Below are 17672 nucleotides of genomic sequence, written 5' to 3'. Positions count from 1 at the left end.
ATTTCTGGATCTCCATTTTAATTTGGTCATTGATCTATTGATTATTTAGGAGCATGTTGTTAAGCCTCCATGTGTTTGTGAGCCTTTTTGCTTTCTTTGCACAATTTATTTCTAGTTTTATGCCTTTGTGGTCTGAAAAGTTGGTTGGTAGGATTTCAATCTTTTGGAATTTACTGAGGCTCATTTTGTGGCCTAGTATGTGGTCTGTTCTGGAGAATGTTCCATGTGCACTTGAGAAGAATGTGTATCCTGTTGCTTTTGGATGTAGAGTTCTGCAGATGTCTATTAGGTCCATCTGTTCTAGTGTGTTGTTCAGTGCCTCTGTGTCCTTACTTATGTTCTGTCTGGTGGATCTGTCCTGTGGAGTAAGTGGTGAGTTGACGTCTCCCAAAATGAATGCATTGAATTCTATTTCCTCCTTTAATTCTGTTAGTATTGTATTTGTTTCACATATGTTGGTACTCCTGTATTGGGTGCATATATATTTATAATGGTTATATCCTCTTGTTGGACTGAGCCCTTTATCATTATGTAATGCCCTTCTCTATCTTTTGTTACTTTCTTTATTTTGAAGTCTGTTTTGTCTGATACTAGTATTGCAACACCTTCTTTTTTCTCTCTGTAGTTTGCACTGAATATCTTTTTCCAACCCTTGACTTTAAGTCTGTGCATTTCTTTGGGTTTGAGGTGAGTCTCTTGTTAGTAGCATATTAATGGGTCTTGCTTTTTTTTTTTTTTTTTTTTTTTTTTTTTTTCAGTTTCCTCATGATTTAATACAAAGAAAGATGTATTACAGGAGAAAGCCAGGCATACAATAGACATTCAAAACATTCAAAACATGTTGTTATTATTGTGGAGGCTATTATATTTTATAACTACTGGATTATAGATCTTTTATCTAAAATGATTAGAACATTACTTAATTAGATTACACATTAAATTATATTTAGCATCATACTAAGCTACATTATTAAAAGAAAATTTCAAAATGAGATTCAAGTATACCTACAAGCTGATACTATTATTTTGCCTTTTAAATAACTGCATGAAACTATTAATATTTTTACCACATATATTTTTTTTTTTTTTTTTTTTTTTGAGAGGGCATCTCTCATATTTATTGATCAAATGGTTGTTAACAACAATAAAATTCAGTATAGGGGGGTCAATGCTCAATGTACAATCATTAATCCATCTCAAGCCTAATTCTCGTCAGTCTCCAATCTTCTGAAGCATAACGAACAAGTTCTTACATGGTGAACGAATTCTTACAGAGTGAATAAATTCTTACATGGTGAACAGTACAAGGGCATTCATCACAGAAACTTTCGGTTTTGATCATGCAATATGACCTATAAACCATCAGGTCAAATATGAATATTCATTTGATTTTTGTACTTGATTTATATGTTGATCCCACATTTCTCCTATTATTATTATTATTTTTATTTTTGATAAAATGCTGAAGTGGTAGGTAGATGCAAGATAAAGGTAGAAAACATAGTTTAGTGCTGTAAGAAGGCAAATGTAGATGATCAGATGATCAGGTGTGTGCCTATGGACTAAGTATTAATCCAGGCTAGACAAGGGCAGCAAGACATCCACGGATGCAGAAGATTTCTCTCAAAGCAGGGGGGGTGAGGTTCTGAGCCTCACCTCTGTTGATCCCCAAATTCTCACCTGATGGCCCCCCTGCGACTGTGCCTGTCTTAGGTTGTTCCTCCCTTGAGGAATCTTACCCGTCTCTGGCTAACCAGTCCTCTTCCGGGGCCATACAGGGAAATGTAAAGTTGGTAAGTGAGAGAGAAGCCATATTGTTTGCAAAGGTTAGCTTTTTACTTCTTTGCAGATTTATGCCCTGTGGCTTCTATGCCCAGCACTTGTCTCGAGGTATCTTTACCACCTGGAGGAATTATGATACTCGGTAAATTCTATATGAGGCACGAATTCTATTTAAAGTTTGTAATTAGGAAGGAAGAAGAAAAGCTATAGATGTAGCATATGAAGGAAACTTGGGAGGATTGATTATTTCTTTGACATATCTTCTTGTATAGTACCTTAAGTATGTATAGGTTTTAAACTACTAACTAATTTGCACACACATATTGACATAATAGGAATACGGTGACATAAACAAAGCAAATCTATAATTACCAGCCATCTCCAGTGAAGCCAAGAAAACCATTTAGGCACCCTAGGCATTTGTGAAAATTTATCTATGATATGATGGATATTTTCCAACTGTACTTGAACCATCAGACAAATTAAAGCAGCCCATTTCTGGGATCTGTTCACATCCCATATGTTCTTTTAACCATAGATAGTCTATAGTCATGAGATTTTGGGGTGCTACAACTTGCACCCCTCCCAACTCCTGGTTGAGTTCCAACAGTACAGATCCAGTCAAATTCGTTGTCTCACTGTATGCACATGCCAGCCTAGACATCTCCCTCCTCCTTCTCATGGCAAGTCCAGGAGATGGTGGGCTGGATGCAGCCACAACCGCAGCATCGTCCGGATCCCTGTGGAGGCTTTTTGATGATCATCCCCCGGCACGAGTCCTCCAGAGAGTGCTGATGCCGGAAGCTCCTCCTCATATCGTATCTTAGTTCATTTTCTGGGTATCCAAGCTAGGCCTTGATCTTCTGCGTAGAAACAAACAGACCCTTTGCCCACACTTTGACATGCCCTCTATACCACTGTGCAGAACTCATTGGAGGTCAGCACACAGTAACTGCTTTTTTTTTTTTTTTTTAATTAAGAGAAAGGAATATTATCAGAAAAGAGTACCTCCATAGTTGATCATCTGACACCCTTTAAGTGATCAACATTAAGGATATTTAAAGCATGCGTTGATCTTTGATTTACCAATACTTTTATCCTGTTAAGGAGTAATCCCCCTTTTCTTTCTTTCTTTCTTTTTTTTTTTTTTTTTAATTTTTAATCTACACTTACCTGAAGAATACTATGTTTACTATGCTCTCCCCTATATCAGGTCCCCCCTAACAACCACATTACGGTTACTGTCCATCAGCTTAGCAAAATGTGGTAGAGTCACTACTTGTCCTCTCTGTGTTGTGCAGCCCACCCTCCCCTTTCTCCCTCCCCCCCATGCATGCTAATCTTAATACCCCCCTTCTTCTTCCCCCCCCTTATCCCTCCCTGCCCACCCATCCTCCCCAGTTCCTTTCCCTTTGGTACCTGTTAGTCCATTTTTGGGTTCTGTAATTCTGCTGCTGTTTTGTTCCTTCAGTTTTTCCTTTGTTCCTATACTCCTCAGATGAGTGAAATCATTTGGTATTTCTCTTTCTCCGCTTGGCTTATTTCACTGAGCATAATACTCTCCAGCTCCATCCATGTTGCTACAAATGGTTGGATTTTTCCACTTCTTATGGCTGAGTAGTATTCCATTGTGTATATGTACCACATCTTCTTTATCCATTCATCTACAGATGGACATTTAGGTTGCTTCCAATTCTTGGCTATTGTAAATAGTGCTGCGATAAACATAGGGGTGCATCTGTCTTTCTCAAACTTGATTGCTGCGTTCTTAGGGTAAATTCCTAGGAGTGGAATTCCTGGGTCAAATGGTAGGTCTGTTTTGAGCATTTTGATGCACCTCCATACTGCTTTCCACAATGGTTGAACTAATTTACATTCCCACCAGCAGTGTAGGAGGGTTCCCCTTTATCCACAGCCTCGCCAACATTTGTTGTTGTTTGTCTTTTGGATGGCAGCTATCCTTACTGGTGTGAGGTGATACCTCATTGTAGTTTTAATTTGCATTTCTCTGATAATTAGCGATGTGGAGCATCTTTTCATGTGTCTCTTGGCCATCTGTATTTCTTTTTTGGAGAACTGTCTGTTCAGTTCCTCTGCCCATTTTTTAATTGGGTTATTTGTTTTTTGTTTGTTGAGGCGTGTGAGCTCTTTATATATTCTGGACGTCAAGCCTTTATCAGATCTGTCATTTTCAAATATATTCTCCCATACTGTAGGGTTCCTTTTTGTTCTATTGATGGTGTCTTTCGCTGTACAGAAGCTTTTCAGCTTAATGTAGTCCCACTTGCTCATTTTTGCTGTTGTTTTCCTTGCCCGGGGAGATATGTTCAAGAAGAGATCACTCATGTTTATGTCTAAGAGGTTTTTGCCTATGTTTTTTTCCAAGAGTTTAATGGTTTCGTGACTTACATTCAGGTCTTTGATCCATTTTGAGTTTACCTTTGTATATGGGGTTAGACAATGGTCCAGTTTCATTCTCCTACATGTAGCTGTCCAGTTTTGCCAGCACCATCTGTTGAAGAGACTGTCATTTTGCCATTGTATGTCCATGGCTCCTTTATCAAATATTAATTGACCATATGTGTTTGGGTTAATTTCTGGGGTCTCTAATCTGTTCCACTGGTCTGTGGCTCTGTTCTTGTGCCAGTACCAAATTGTCTTGATTACTATGGCTTTGTAGTAGAGCTTGAAGTTGGGGAGTGAGATCCCCCCTACTTTATTCTTCTTTTTCAGGATTGCTTTGGCTATTCGGGGTCTTTGGTGTTTCCATATGAATTTTTGAATTATTTGTTCCAATTCATTGAAGAATGTTGCTGGTAATTTGAGAGGGATTGCATCAAATTTGTATATTGCTTTCGGCAGGATGGCCATTTTGACGATATTAATTCTTCCTAGCCATGAGCATGGGATGAGTTTCCATTTATTAGTGTCCCCTTTAATTTCTCTTAAGAGTGACTTGTAGTTTTCAGAGTATAAGTCTTTCACTTCCTTGGTTAGGTTTATTCCTAGGTATTTTATTCTTTTTGATGCAATGGTGAATGGAATTGTTTTCCTGATTTCTCTTTCTATTGATTCGTTGTTAGTGTATAGGAAAGCTACAGATTTTTGTGTGTTGATTTTGTATCCTGCAACTTTGCTGTATTCCGATATCAGTTCTAGTAGTTTTGGAGTGGAGTCTTTAGGGTTTTTTATGTACAGTATCATATCATCTGCAAATAGTGACAGTTTAACTTCTTCTTTACCAATCTGGATTCCTTGTATTTCTTTGTTTTGTCTGATTGCCGTGGCTAGGACCTCCAGTACTATGTTAAATAACAGTGGGGAGAGTGGGCATCCCTGTCTGGTTCCCGATCTCAGTGGAAATGCTTTCAGCTTCTCGCTGTTCAGTATAATGCTGGCTGTGGGTTTATCATATATGGCCTTTATTATGTTGAGGTACTTGCCCTCTATTCCCATTTTGCTGAGAGTTTTTATCATGAATGGATGTTGAATTTTGTCAAATGCTTTTTCAGCATCTATGGAGATGATCATGTGGTTTTTGTCTTTCTTTTTGTTGATGTGGTGGATGATGTTGATGGATTTTCGAATGTTGTACCATCCTTGCATCCCTGGGATGAACCCCACTTGGTCATGGTGTATGATCCTTTTGATATACTGTTGAATTCTGTTTGCTAATATTTTATTGAGTATTTTTGCATCTACGTTCATCAGGGATATTGGTCTGTAATTTTCTTTTTTGGTGGGGTCTTTGCCTGGTTTTGGTATTAGGGTGATGTTGGCTTCATAGAATGAGTTTGGGAGTATTCCCTCTTCTTCTATTTTGTGGAACACTTTAAGGAGAATGGGTATTATGTCTTCTCTGTGTGTCTGATAAAATTCCGAGGTAAATCCGTCCGGCCCCGGGGTTTTGTTCTTGGGTAGTTTTTTGATTACTGTTTCAATTTCTTTGCTTGTAATTGGTTTGTTTAACTTTTGTGTTTCTTCCTTGGTCAGTCTTGGGAGGTTGTATTTTTCTAGGAAGTTGTCCATTTCTTCTAGGTTTTCCAGCTTGTTGGCATATAGGTTTTCATAGTAGTCTTTAATAATTCTTTGTATTTCTGTGGAGTCTGTCGTGATTTTTCCATTCTCATTTCTGATTATGTTGATTTGTGTTGACTCTCTTTTTCTCTTAATAAGTTGGGCTAGAGGCTTATCTATTTTGTTTATTTTCTCAAAGAACCAGCTCTTGGTTTCGTTGATTTTTGCTATTGTTTTATTCTTCTCAATTTTGTTTATTTCTTCTCTGATCTTTATTATGTCCCTCCTTCTGCTGACTTTAGGCCTCATTTGTTCTTCTTTTTCCAGTTTTAATAATTGTGATGTTAGACTATTCATTTGGGATTGTTCTTCCTTCTTCAAGTGTGCCTGGATTGCTATATACTTTCCTCTTAAGACTGCTTTCGCTGCATCCCACAGAAGTTGGGGCTTAGTGTTGTTGTTGTCATTTGTTTCTATATATTCCTTGATCTCTATTTTGATTTGTTCATTGATCCATTGATTATTTAGTAGCATGTTGTTAAGCCTCCATGTGTTTGTGAGCCTTTTTGTTTTCTTTGTAGAATTTATTTCTACTTTCATACCTTTGTGGTCTGAAAAATTGGTTGGTAGAATTTCAATATTGTGGAATTTACTGAGGCTCTTTTTGTGAGCTAGTATGTGGTCTATTCTAGAGAATGTTCCATGTGCACTTGAGAAGAATGTATATCCTGTTGCTTTTGGATGTAAAGTTCTATAGATGTCTATTAGGTCCATCTGTTCTAGTGTGTTGTTCAGTGCCTGTGTGTCTTTACTTATTTTCTGCCCGGTGGATCTATCCTTTGGGGTGAGTGGTGTGTTGAAGTCTCCTACAATGAATGCATTGCAGTCTATTTCCCTCTTTAGTTCTGTTAGTATTTGCTTCACATATGCTGGTGCTCCTGTATTGGGTGCATATATATTTAGAATGGTTATATCCTCTTGTTGGACTAAGCCCTTTATCATTATGTAGTGGCCTTCTTTATCTCTTGTTACTTTCTTTGTTTTGAAGTCTATTTTGTCTGATATTAGTACTGCAACCCCTGCTTTCTTCTCACTGTTGTTTGCCTGAAATATGTTTTTCCATCCCTTGACTTTTAGTCTATGCTTATCTTTGGGTTTAAGGTGAGTTTCTTGTAAGCAGCATATAGATGGGTCTTGCTTTTTTATCCATTCTATTACTCTATGTCTTTTGATTGGTGCATTAAGTCCATTTACATTTAGGGTGACTATTGAAAGATATGTACTTATTGCCATTGCAGGCTTTAGATTCGTGGTTACCAAAGGTTCAAGGTTAGCTTCTTTAGTATCTTACTGCCTAACTTAGCTCGCTTATTGAGCTGTTATATACACTGTCTGGAGAGTCTTTTCTTCTCTCCCTTCTTATTCCTCCTCCTCCCTTCTTCATATGTTGTGTGTTTTGTTCTGTGCTCTTTTTAGGGGTGCTCCCATCTAGAGCAGTCCCTGTAGGATGCCCTGTAGAGGTGGTTTGTGGGAAGCAAATTCCCTCAGCTTTTGCTTGTCTGGGAATTGTTTGATCCCACCATCATATTTAAATGATAGTCGTGCTGGATACAGTATCCTTGGTTCAAGGCCCTTCTGTTTCATTGCATTAAGTATATCATGCCATTCTCTTCTGGCCTGTAGGGTTTCTGTTGAGAAGTCTGATGTTAGCCTGATTGGTTTTCCTTTATAGGTGACCTTTTTCTCTCTAGCTGCCTTTAAAACTCTTTCCTTGTCCTTGATCCTTGCCATTTTAATTATTATGTGTCTTGGTGTTGTCCTCCTTGGATCCTTTCTGTTGGGGGTTCTGTATAATTCCATGGTCTGTTCGATTATTTCCTCCGCCAGTTTGGGGAAGTTTTCAGCAATTATTTCTTCAAAGACACTTTCTATCCCTTTTCCTCTTTCTTCCTCTTCTGGTATCCCTATAATACGAATGTTTTTCCTTTTGTATTGGTCACATATTTCTCTTAGTGTTGTTTCATTCCTGGAGATCCTTTTATCTCTCTCTATGTCAGCTTCTATACGTTCCTGTTCTCTGGCTTCTATTCCTTCAATGGCCTCTTGCATCTTATCCATTCTGCTTATAAATCCTTCCAGGGATTGTTTCACTTCTGTGATCTCTTTACTGACATCTGTGATCTCCTTCCGGACTTCATCCCACTGCTCTTGCATTTTTCTCTGCATCTCATCCCACTGCTCTTGCATTTTTCTCTGCATCTCATCCCATTGCTCTTGCATTTTTTTCTGCATCTCTGTCAGCATGTTCATGATTTTTATTTTGAATTCTTTTTCAGGAGGACTAGTTAGGTCTGTCTCCTTCTCAGGTGTTGTCTCTGTGATCTTTGTCTGCCTGTAGTTTTGCCTTTTCATGGTGATAGAGATAGTCTGCAGAGCTGGTACAAGTGACCGCTGGAAGAGCTTCCCTTCTTGTTGGTTTGTAGCCTTTTCCTGGGAGAATAGCGACCTCTAGTGGCTTGTGCTGGGCAGCTGTGCGCAGACAGGGCTTCTGCTTCCTGCCCAGTTGCTTTGGGGTTTATCTCCACTGTTGCTGTGGGCTTGGCCTGGCTGGGGCTGTTCCTCCAAAATGGTGGAGCCCCGTTAGAGGGGGAGCAGCCAGGAGACTATTTATCTCCGTAAGGGGCCTCTGTGCTCCCTGCTGCCCAGGGGGTTAGAGTGCCCAGAGATCCCCAGATTCCCTGCTTCTGGTCTAAGTGACCTGTCCTGCCCCTTTAAGATTTCCAAAAAGCACTCTCCAAACCAAAACAACAACAGCAACAATGAGAGAGGGAACAGAAAGGAAAAAAAAAAGAAAAAACACGCGATTTTTTTTTTTTTTTCCTCAGGTGCCGGTCCCAGGCACCCGTGCACTGGTCCTGCTGCCCTGTCTCCCTAGCACCAGGGTCCCTGTCCTTTCAAGGCTTCCAAAAAGCACCCACCCACCGGTCCCGCAGGGAAGGAACGCTCAATATTCTTTGTCCTCAGGCACTGGTCCCACGCACCCGCTCACCAGTCCTGCCGCCCTGCCTCCCTAGCACCGGGGTTCCTGTCCCTTCAAGGCTTCCAAAAAGCACTTGGCAAAAAGAGAGAAAAAAAAGGGGAAAAACGCGCGATTTCTTCTGTCCTCAGGTGCTGGTCTCAGGCACCCACCCACCGGTCCCACAGGGAAAAATGCGGGATATTCTTTGTCCTCAGGTGCCGGTCCCAGGCACCCGCTCACCAGTCCCGCCGCCCTGCCTCCCTAGCACCGGGGTCCCTGTCCCTTTTAGGCTTCCAAAAAGCACTCGCAGAAAAGAGAAAAAAAAAAGGGGAAAAACGCGCGATTTCCTCTGTCCTCAAGTGCCGGTCTCAGGCACCCGCCCACCGGTCCCGCAGGGAAAAACGGGGGATATTCTTTGTCCTCAGGCGCCGGTCCCAGCCACCCGCTCACCAGTCCCGCCACCGTGCCTCCCTAGCACTGGGGTCCCCGTCCCTTCAAGGCTTCCAAAAAGCGCTTGCCAAAAAGAGAAAAAAAAAAAAAGGGGAAAAACGCGCGACCTCCTCCGTCCTCAGGCACCGGTCTCAGGCACCCGCCCCCAGGTCTCGCAGGGAGAAACGCGGGATATTCTTTGTCCTCCGGCGCTGTTCCCAGGCACCTCCTCACCGGTCCCGCCACCCTGCCTCCCCAGCAACGGGGGCCCGTCCCTCTAAGGCTTCCAAAAAGCGCTCGCCAAAAAAAAAAACTGCTCCGGTTTCTCTCCACCCGCCGGGAGCCGGGGGGAGGGGCGCTCGGGTCCCGCCGGGCTGGGGCTTGTATCTTACTCCCTTCACAAGGCACTGGGTTCTTGCAGGTGTGGATGTGGTCTGGATGTTGTCCTGTGTCCTGTGGTCTCTATTTTAGGAAGATTTTTCTTTGTTATATTTTCATAGCTCTATGTGTTTTTGGGAGGAGATTTCCACTGCTCTACTCACGCCGCCATCTTGGCTCCCGCCTCTCGGTCTTGCTTTTTTATCCATTCTATTACTCTGTGTCTTTTGATTGAGGCATTCAGTTCATTTACATTTAGGGTGATTATTGAATGGTATGTACTTATTGCCATTGCTGGCTTTAAGTTTGTGGTTACCAAAGGTTCAGGGTTAGCTTCTTTACTATCTTACTGTCTAACTTATCTCACTTATTGTGCTGTTATAAACATGGTCTGATGATTCTTTATTTCTCTCCCTTGTTATTCCTCCTCCTCCCTTCTTCATATGTTGGGTGTTTTGTTCTGTGCTCTTTTTAGGAGTGCTCCAATCTAGAGCAGCCCGTATAAGATGCCCTGTAGAGGTGGTTTGTGGGAGGCAAATTCCCTCAACTTTTGCTTGTCTGGGATTTGTTTAATCCCTCCTTCATATTTAAATGATAATTGTGCTGGATTCTTGGTTCGAGGCCCTTCTGTTTCATTGCATTAATTATATCATGCCATTCTCTTCTGGCCTGTAAGGTTTCTGTTGAGAAGTCTGATGACAGCCTGATGGGTTTTCCTTTGTAGGTGACCTTTTTTTTCTCTCTGGCTGCCTTTAATACTTGTCCTTGTCTTTGATCTTTGCCATTTTAATTATTATTTGCCTTGGTGTTTCCCTCCTTGGATCCCTTGTCATTGGAGTTCTGTGTACCTCTGTGGTCTGAGAGGCCATTTCCTCCCCTAGTTTGGGGAAGTTTTCAGCAATTATTTCCTCAAAGATACTTTGTATCCCCTTTTCTCTCTCTTTTTCTTCTGGTACCCCTATAATGCGTATATTGTTCCATTTGATTGGTCACACGGTTCTCTTAAAATTCTTTCATTCCTTGAGATCCTTTTATCTCTCTGTATCAGCTTCTCTGCATTCCTGTTCTATGTTTTCTAGTCCATTAATGGTCTCTTGCATCTCGTCCATTCTGCTTTGAAGTCCTTCCAGAGATTGTTTTATTTCTGTATTCTCCCTCCTTAGTTCTTACATATATCTCTGCAAGTCCATCAGCATGTTTAAGACATTTGTTTTGAATTATTTTTCAGGAAGATTGGTTAAATCTATCTCCCCAGGTTCCTTCTCAGGGGAAGATGTGGAAGATGTCAAAGCTGTCTGGGTTAGTCTTGTCTGGATCAAATTTTTTTGCCTTTTCACATTGATAGGTGTAGTGGTATGTCATTGACTCATCTGACAGCTGGTAGAGTCAAGACTCTTTCCACCTGCTCCTGGCCTTTCTTTACTAGGACAACTGCAACCCCTAGTGGCTTGTGTTGGGCAATTGTGTGTAGATTGGGTCTCTGTATATTGCCCGGCCAGTATGGAGGAAGCTCCCATGCGGTGGGCATGGCCAGCTTCAGGCTGCTGCCCTGCTATGGCAGGGCCCTGGAGGGGTAATGCACAGGGGACTGTTTGGCTGTTTACCTCCATGAGGGGTCCCAGAGCTGTTGCCCAGGGTGTTAGTGCGCCCAGAGTTCTGTTGAATTTCCAGCTGCTGTACTGTGACCCGCAATACTTCTGTCCAGGCGTGGGGTCCCTTTCCCTTTAAGACTTTCAAAAAGCACTCGCTTTTCTTTGTCCCAGGGGTGCCAGCCTCTCACAGGTCTTACTGTCCTGCTTCCCTAGTTTCCAGCACCCAAAGCATGCACTGTGTGTCTGCGCTCTGGTGCGGATGGCTGGCGCTGGGTGTTTAGCAGTCCTGGGCTCCCTCTCCCTCCCCGCTCCGACTACTCTCCTCCCACCGGGACCTGGGGTAAGGGGCCTTGGTTCCCAAAAGGCTGCAGCTTTTATCTTACCACTTTCGCCAGGTGCTGGGTTCTCATACGTGTGGATGTAGTTTGGCTGTTGTCCTGTGTCTTGTGGTCTCTCTTTTAGGGATAGTTGTATTTGTTGTATTTTCAAAAATATATATGTTCTTGGGAGGAGATTCCCACTGTCCTACTCATGCTGCCATCTTGGCTCCACCTGTGTCGTCCATTCTTAAATACATACAATTTAAAGAAATCCAGAAAGGGTAAGAAATACCAATGTAGTTTTCCCCTTGGCCGCTTCCCTTGAACCCCTCCCATGATCTTGCAGATCTCTGCTGGCTGGGATCCAAGGTGCATCCCTTCCCTCCCAGCTTTCCTGTCGGTGGGGAAGGCAGAGTTCAAGGCCCTCCACTGGAGTCACTGTGTTGTATCTTTTCTAGGTGCAGTGGAGGCACCTGGATTCCACTCAGAAAGAGCAATACTGGGATCTCATGCTGGAGACATATGGGAAAATGGTCTCAGGAGGTGAGGGAGTATGCCAGCTTTGTGGAAGGAGATGGAAAAGATGGTTAGACATTTTCTGTGCACTTTTGGAAATAGCTGTTTTGCTTAAAATTCCCTGGATGAAGGGAGTTCTCAGAGAAAGGGCTGGGAACTGGAGATAGTCAGGTTATCCCTGCAGCTTCCTGGCCCTGAAAGTGTTCTGTGCCCATGAGCTGCCATCAGTGCATGACACAAGCTAACTTCTGTACCCCATTTGGTAGGCAATGGTGTCATCATTTCACAGGCAATGAAGTGCATGTCAGGTGAGGTCCCTTGCTCTCTGTTACATGGCTTTTGAGTGTTGAGTCACAGTGGCACTCAGTGTGGCAGGGTCTTCAGTCTGCATTCTTTTCTACTGAACCACACTGTCTGAACCCACCCTTCTTGGGGTCCCAAGCCTTGGACGAGTGTGCCTGGTGGGCTGCAGGCCCTCCTGGTCACCCACCTAGACTTCTTTTGATGGCTTTCATGAGTACTGGTGTCTGAGAAGCCCCGCACATCCTTGTAGATGAGTTTCCTTAAGTGGTATCCAGAGCCTTCAGTTTCCATCTCATGCCCAGGGTGTGCCTTTGAAAGACACAGCTTGGTGCCTAGTCCTCCCTGTTCATCTGTGCCCACATGTTATCTCTGTGTCAGGCATTTCCAGTTCTAAGCCTGATCTGACTAATTTAACAGAGTATGGGAATAAACTGTCAGGATTGCACTTTCATGTCAGTGAGAAGATTCTGAGGCCCACCTACATAGGTGAGTGAGCTCTCACTGGGCCCAAACTGTCTCTGGCATCCTGTCATTAAATCGGAGATGGCAGAGAGGTATTAGGACTTGATTTATATCACCCTGGTTAACACTCTATGATCTGGTTAGTCACATGTGAATACCAAGTTTGGGTCTCCTCATCTCTGTCTGTAGGTCTATTGACACACATACTTTATCATGGAAGAAGGACCACACATTGGATCTGCTGCTGTCAGTCTTGTCTGCTGTGATGTGACAGTTTCTTTGTCAGAGTGAGTAAAGATCAGAACAGATCGAGCCTAAATATACGAATAGAACCCATTACAGAAACAGATGTGTCACAGATATTGTTGCCCTTCTGAACTCATGTTTGTCTTTTCGTATTTTGGTTGTAATGAATAGTAATCAACCCACCGTCAACAAAGTAAGACAAAATAAACAGAAAAGCATGTTTTAGCTAATCTCCATGCACCTGACAGTTATTAAACAGCAACAATGACAGATTCTTCATATAAATCTTGTCCCTTAAGACTGGGGAAGAAGAAATCTGAACTTGTTCTGATGTAATGTAACAATCACCCCTTATACCCTTTTAAAACCACTGTCTTCTTCACTCTTTTTAAAACACTGCAGTTATGTGAAACCTAACTATCAAACACACACACACCCTGTTGCATATGCAAAAGTACCCAGGACCATGGAGGAATAAAAGGCTCAAGGATGAGAATTACATGACAAGCCATCTTTCTCCCCAGTGGGATCTAATTAGTTCTCTTCCTTTGCTAATATACTAAAGAGAGAGCAAATATCAAATGATATATATGATTTCATTTTTAAGCGATATATTTACCATAATACTATTTCACAAGGATTCCTTTGGAGCAATATATTTAAAATTCATTTCACAACTAACTGGTGTGTTGTAAAATCATCTTATACATTGTAATCAGCGTTTTAAAAAGTGAAATGATAACATGGAATAGAAAATATCAGATTGCAAATAGAAAATACTAGATGTCAGGGTAGGAAGTATGTCAGTAAATTTTTGGCCCAACTATGTTGTATGCATTATGTTTCATCATAAATATATGTCCTGCTGTAGGTAGCAGACACTAAAGCTTGAAAATACTGCTCTAAAGATTGTGCAGTAGGATTTTTGTTTTATACACTATTTTTTAGAGCAGTTTCTGATTCACAGCAAAATTGAGTGAAAGGTAGAGAGATCTTCTTTGTTGTAGGTTTTTATTTGTGACCTATAGCTCATGTATTCCTACTCATTCTCCCTCCCCACCCCCTTTATCCCGCCTGCTGACTGGGCCCCATTAGACCTTACCTTGAAACAGACTGGAGAGTTTACAAAGCCAGCCTGCCTTGATAAGATAAAGAAATGCCATCATAGGTTCTTGAGAGAGAGGGTATGTGGGAAGAAGAGAGGCTGAGGAGCCAAGTGCAGGAGACTGGGAGGAAATATATGGAGGAGAGAATCCCTGTGGGAAGTTGGTGCAGGAGTCCAGCTGTGCAGGGACAAGCCCTGAGTTGCTATGGAAGTGAGCAGTAAGGTGGGAAAGGACTGGGCCAATCTGAAAGCTACAGCAGTTAGGCAGTCTCCAGATTGGGATGAGACCATGGGGGCAGAAGTCATGGAGAGACCGTATGTGTTGTTTTGTTTGATCTACCAGAGAAGAGCTCATACTTAAATCAGGCCAGCAGGGGCGTAAATCTCAAAAAGCTGCAAGAATAGTAATGGAGCTTTGAAAGAAGACTGCTTCATCAGTATGTGACTATTAAGAGTCTGTTGTTTTGAAAAGGAAAAATTACTAAAATAGTGGGATACTGATATATAAATATTATTATGTTTATTATGACATCTCCATGATGGACCATGACATTTTTAAGACTTCTTTAAAGACATGAGAAACTACCTTTGCCATTTAAGAGGAATATTCTGAAGTTTTGTGAACTAACAAGTTCAGGTCTAATTCTCTGGCAGATTCCTGGATCTGTAGCAAATAACTTGAAATACATGAATACAAGAAAGGATGGTAAATAGGATCTTTAGATATTCATAGAGTAATTCATAATAGTTGAAAATAAAAAGTACCACCAAAATAAAAATCTTTACTATTTGCACCATAAGTAGTAATAGCTGGAAACCTAAGTCATGATAACACAATTTTACCTGTTATGTGACTTAATGAAGCTGAAGTGAATGTTAGATTCAAGTATAGATCAAGGAACTCACTTTTCCACTAACACCTTAGTAAAATCAGTGCATTTCATGAATTTTTAGGTTACTTGTGAATGGCAGAATCCATGTGAAAATAATAAATACCACCATTTGCAATTTAAATGCTGAAAAGCCAGATACCAAACTTATATACAATATGATGTAAATTATGTTAGACTTGCATGCATATAGGTTAAATAAAGACTGGGGGGAAATGTATATTCAATGGATGTTACCTTTGGGTAGTATGATTGAGGTTGATTGGGTTTTATTTATGCTTTTCTCCAGATTGTTTTTAGAGATCATATTTATCCTTTATATATAATTAGACAAAAACCAGACATTTTTAAAAGTAATGCTTTGATACACTTTTTTTCCTAGGAAAAGAAATGTGTGCCACTTTCTTAAGGGCCTGAAGAAATGCATGCTGATTATTTATGGCTGTTAGGGAGGAGGGTGGGGCAACAAAATGCTCTGTGAGCCCTGCTCTGCTGTCAGGCATGCTTCACAGCCCAGAGCTGGATCGCTTAATCTGGACCAGCACACAGGTAGGGAGTGCCAGGCACTCAGGCTGGATCATATTTTTCTTCTTCACTCACCAGTGTCCTCTTCATAAAAAGAAATAATGTTTTATGATGGCTCTTTCCTTGACATATCAGGTAGAAGATAGGGCAATCCATTTATTGAACTATTTCAAACTCTCTATCTTCTTTCAGGAGAAACACAGGAATATCACAAAGAAACCTAAACTTGGGAAATTACAGGGACCAGGAACCTCCAGATGCCTCCTGTCAGGCCTCAGGAGGGACACCTTCTCAGGTCTCTTTGAGTGGCTTCTTCAGTGAGGATGAGCTGAGATGCTTTGGAGAAGGAGAGAAGCTCCCCGAGGTTCAGGAAAACCTTCAGGGTGAGGGCACAGGGGTCAGCTGTGTCCTCAGGAAAGGACTTCTGGGAAACAGCTGAATCAGCATTTGCCTCATCCTCATCTGGGAGAACTGTCTGTGCTGTGGCTTGAGGAGAAGAGAGAGACCTCCCCTAGAGGGCAGCTGAGAGCCCCCATGGCCCAGAAACTCCCCACCTGCAGGGAGTGTGGAAAAACCTTTTACAGGAATTCTCAGCTTGTTTTTCACCAAATAAGTCACACTGGAGAGATGTACTTTCAGTGCCCCACCTGCAGAAAAGCCTTCCTTAGGAGTTTAGACTTTGTGAAGCATCAAAGGATTCACATGGGGGAGAAACCTTGTAAATGTGATTACTGTGGGAAAGGCTTCGGTGATTTCTCAGGATTGCACCACCATGAGAAAATCCACACAGGAGAGAAGCCCTATAAATGTCCCATCTGTGAGAAAAGTTTTATTCAACGGTCCAACTTTAATAGACATCAGAGGGTTCACACTGGAGAGAAACCTTATAAGTGCACCTGCTGTGGGAAAAGCTTCAGCTGGAGCTCGAGCCTTGATAAGCATCAAAGATCTCACTTAGGAAAGAAGTCCTTTCAATAGCCAAGCTCTCACAGCCCTTTTCCATCTTCCAGTCCATTTAAAACCCTTAGCATCCTCCAGGGAGGCTGCATTTGTTAAAGTCTATCCCTGTTCTCTTTCTGGGGGATTGGAGAGGGGAGTACCTCTGCAGGTGTGGTTTTGGACTTGGAGGACATTCTAGCCTCTGGATTGGATTTCATACTGGTTTAATTTCTTGCTTCTGTATCAGGAGAACGATACTCATCATCTTTCTGAAAGTTCCTTCTTTTGCACCTCTTGGGGAAAAATGTGTCAGTTGGAGACCTCATTGTAGAGGTGCCATCTGGGAACAGTTAAAGTGGGAACAATTAGCCCCAGTTGCTACTCATGGGAAGAACTTCGGATAGGCCTCTGGAGAAGGACTTCTGTTGTGGGAAGCAGGGCATGGAGTACCAGTGAGCTCATGTGTTCTTTTTGTCATCCAGGTGCCAAACTAACTTCAGGTGTCCCTTGTTTTAAATAAACTTAGCATTACTCCCTAGCTCATTTGTGTCTGAAGTGTCCACTGTGTGTTGACTGTAACTCATATAGTGCATTTTCTCAGCAAAGACCCCAGATGGCAACTGAGCTCCTATATCATCCCATACAAACATATCAAGTTTATCAGTCAGCTCAACAATGATAGGAAAGTGCTCACATGGTCCCCCGGTGTGAGAGCCTGGCCAGCGCTGGGCATTGTCTCAGGTAAGTCTGTCCTGGGTGTCCTTTTCCTGAGCTCACTTCCCACTTGCCTCAGGCTGCCTCTCTATCCTGCCATCCCACTTAGGCTATCATTTTTGCCAAAAAACATACTGTGCTTTTAAAATTATCTTTATTTTCTCATTTTGTCTGAAGGTTTTAGGAAGAACTCACTAGTACGGATCTAATTTATAGTACTATCTAGAGGTTTGACACATATCTATCCTACTTGGTTTTGCTTCAAAAGATACACGCTCCAAAGTGTCCTGCTCTTGTGTGGTGAAACGTCACCTTCCTTCCTCCTCAGTCCTCGTCTTGCCTGCTCTTACATTACTGTTCTCGGTGAGGCTCAGGAAGCAGGATGCTCATGAGGAGGGCAGAGCTATCTGCCTGCAGACATTAAACTGTAGGCAT

General features: G+C 42.0%; 1 pseudogene; it reads left to right on the top strand.

Annotated features, from left to right (window-relative positions):
* The window catches only part of LOC140848605 (uncharacterized), a 312197-nt pseudogene extending 295131 nt beyond the window's left edge, over nt 1-17066 (top strand).
* The last annotated feature ends 606 nt before the right edge of the window (nt 17067-17672 follow it).

The sequence above is a fragment of the Manis javanica genome, chromosome 4 (assembly GCF_040802235.1).
Source record: "Manis javanica isolate MJ-LG chromosome 4, MJ_LKY, whole genome shotgun sequence".
Classification (NCBI taxonomy): Eukaryota; Metazoa; Chordata; class Mammalia; order Pholidota; family Manidae; genus Manis; species Manis javanica.
The sequence above is the reverse complement of the archived record's forward strand: the minus strand, read 5'-3'. Positions and strand labels throughout refer to the sequence as shown.